Source organism: Oryx dammah, unplaced genomic scaffold (genome assembly GCF_014754425.2).
Source record: "Oryx dammah isolate SB20612 unplaced genomic scaffold, SCBI_Odam_1.1 HiC_scaffold_5, whole genome shotgun sequence".
Classification (NCBI taxonomy): Eukaryota; Metazoa; Chordata; class Mammalia; order Artiodactyla; family Bovidae; genus Oryx; species Oryx dammah.
The window spans coordinates 12,004,170-12,007,348 of NW_024070189.1; the positions used below are offsets into that span (position 1 = coordinate 12,004,170).

The following is a 3,179-nucleotide window of genomic DNA, read 5'->3' on the forward strand; positions in this document are numbered from 1 at the left end:
AGAATGGACCCTTAGAGAGGTAGAAATTGGAACACTCACTCCTGGGAAGACAGGGATGAGTCTGTCTGGGAAATATCTATGCACAGAGCCCTGAATAATTCTGGCCTCAAGGCCAAAGCCCAGTGCACTGCTCTGAAAGGTGACTTGCCTACATGTTCTTGACACATTCTTCCCCATCCTCCATTTCTCTCCTTTTCTGTTCCTTGCTGCCCACTCCCTGACGTTCCATGGTACTGATGAGGGATGTGGGTGCCAGAGACCCACACCTCAGCAGAAACCACTTCTGGGAGGCTCCCAGGAAAACAAGCTGCTTCCAGGTAGAGTTCCCATGGCACCATGGCATTTTTAGGAGACTACCCTGTCTTTCAACTTCAGGATCCTCTGAAGCCTGCATCTCCAGTCTTTAACCTGTACCCCAGAAGTCAGTGTTTCTAAACCATTTATTTATTTTTTATTGAAGGATAATTGCTTTCCAGAATTTTGCTGTTTTCTGTCAAACCTCAACATGAATCAGCCATCAGTTCAGTTCAGTTCAGTCACTCAGTTGTGTCCGACACTGCAACCCCATGAATCGCAGCACGCCAGGCCTCCCTGTCCATCATCAACTCACAGAGTTCACTCAGACTTGCGTCCATTGAGTCGGTGATGCCATTCAGCCATCTCATCCTCAGTTGTCCCCTTCTCCTCCTGCCCCCAATCCCTCTCAGCATCAGAGTCTTTTCCAATGAGTCAACTCTTCACATGAGGTGGCCAAATTACTGGAGTTTCAGCTTTAGCATCATTCCTTCCAAAGAAATCCCAGGGCTGATCTCCTTCAGAATGGACTGGTTGAAACTCCTTGCAGTCCAAGGGACTCTCAAGACTCTTCTCCAACACCACAGTTCAAAAGCATCAATTCTTCAGTGCTCAGCCTTCTTCACAGTCCAACTCTCACATCCATACATGACCACAGGAAAAACCGTAGCCTTGACTAGATGGACCTTAGTCGGCAAAGTAATGTCTCTGTTTTTGAATATACTATCTAGGTTGCTCATAACTTTTCTTCCAAGGAGTAAGCGTCTTTTAATTCCATGGCTGCAATCACCATCTGCAGTGATTTTGGAGCCCCCAAAAATAAAGTCCGACACTGTTTCCACTGTTTCCCCATCTATTTCCTATGGAGTGATGGGACCGGATGCCATGATCTTCGTTTTCTGAATGTTGAGCTTTAAGCCAACTTTTTCACTCTCCTCTTTTACTTTCATCAAGAGGCTTTTTAGTTCTTCACTTTCTGCCATAAGGGTGGTATCATCTGCATATCTGAGGTTATTGATGTTTCTGCCCACAATCTTGATTCCAGCTTGTGTTTCTTCCAGTCCAGTGTTTCTCATGATGTACTCTGCATATAAGTTAAATAAGCAGGGTGACAATATACAGCCTTGATGTACTCCTTTTCCTATTTGGAACCAGTCTGTTGTTCCATGTCCAGTTCTAACTGTTGCTTCCTGGCCTGCATACAGATTTCTCAAGAGGCAGGTTAGGTGGTCTGGTATTTCCATCTCTTTCAGAATTTTCCACAGTTTATTGTGATCCACACAGTCAAAAGCTTTGGCATAGTCAATAAAGCAGAAATAGATGTTTTTCTGGAACTCTCTTGCTTTTTTCATGATCTAGCTGATGTTGGCAATTTGATCTCTGGTTCCTCTGCCTTTTCTTTTTTTTTTTTTTTTTCTGGAGCTAATTAAACTTTATTAAACAATATTTGGGAAAAAAAACAAGTAATTAAAAAAAAGTTAAATGTCCAAATCACCCATATACAACAGAAACCTGAAAATGCTAATAGACTGTTCCACCCTAGCCCTCCATTACATGGAACACTGACTGTTGTCTTCAGATGAAGACTGAAGAAACTGCTTTGGACTTCACTCAGGGCAGAAGAGGTTGCTGGACATGACACTGGAATTTTCACTGGCCATGGCAGTAGTATCATCCCAGGACAGTTCTGGCCTGGGCTCTCTCATCTCTCAAAGCTTCCTCATACCAAAATAAGAAGGAAGTGGGGTCAGTCCCACTGATCTTGGCAAAAAACTCCAGGACTTTCATCTTGCTGGTTTCAGCATAGGCCCTTGGACCCCATAGGAATTCATAGCGTGGAGGATCACTGTGAGGCACCTGCCGATACTGTAGATATTGTTCCTCCACCAAATCTTTGGTGATGAGTTTCCTGGGCTCCCCATAGATAAAATCCTCCTGCCCAGCATACACCCCCATCATATTCAATGCTTTCCAAATTTTCTCCTCAGGGGCACAGTTGCCCTCCATGAAGATCATACCCAGGATAAGTATCAGGAAGCCAGTCTTGGGCATTCCCCCATCATTACTCAGCATCCCATCGTAGGTGAGGTTGAGTGTTTTGACAAGCTCATAGGAGTGTCCCATGGGGTCCACTTCTTTCACTTCAATGCCAAAGACGACCTCCATGCACTCACAGACTTTGCTGAAGATCTCAGGGAAGTTGTCCTTGTGTTCTCTGATGACACTCCTCAGCATTTCTGCTTTTGTGGTGGGTTCCTTTGTTACATATTTGATACACAGAAACTGCACCAGTTCAGCCACCTTGTTGTTTAGCTCATCATTGAGTGAGGACTCAGGATCTGGTGGAGTCTGGGAGGTGCTGGGTTCCTCCTCCTCTTGGCTTCTGGAATTCTCATCAGATTGACTCAGTGGACTGGCTGAGGTGGCAGTGGGTGAGAAGCAGGCTCCCTGAGAATTCTGGACAGCACTCTGTGCCCCAGTGGCAGGTACCTCCTCTGTGGTTCCAGGGATCAACGGGGTGAGGGAAGAGGAGATGGTGGACTTGGGGCAGGAAGTGGCCTCTTCCTTCTGAGCCGTGGAGGCCTGCACACATTCTAGGCCCTGTGCCTCTCTGGGGGCCTGAAGGTCTTCCTCAAGCTTGCAGCACTCACTCTTCTGACCCAGAGACATGATGGCTGGTATTGGAGGTAGCCAGCAGGACAGTGGGACACTGGGGGAGCAAGAGTGGCCTCAGCTAAGAAAATCCTCACACCCAGGATGGCTCTGCCAAAGGAAGCTTACAGGTCTCCTTTTTAGAGGAGCTCCCAGGTGTCATGGGCTTCTGTTCTGGTCAGCCTGAGGTCTCCTGGGCTAGAGCAAGGAGCAGGGCAGGTTTCCGTGGGCCA

The 3,179-nt window shown here is 46.8% G+C and overlaps 1 pseudogene; it reads right to left on the reverse strand.

Moving 5' to 3' along the window:
• Nucleotides 1-1,901: 1,901 nt before the first annotated feature.
• LOC120863445 lies at nucleotides 1,902-2,964 on the reverse strand (annotated as a pseudogene).
• Nucleotides 2,965-3,179: the final 215 nt, after the last annotated feature.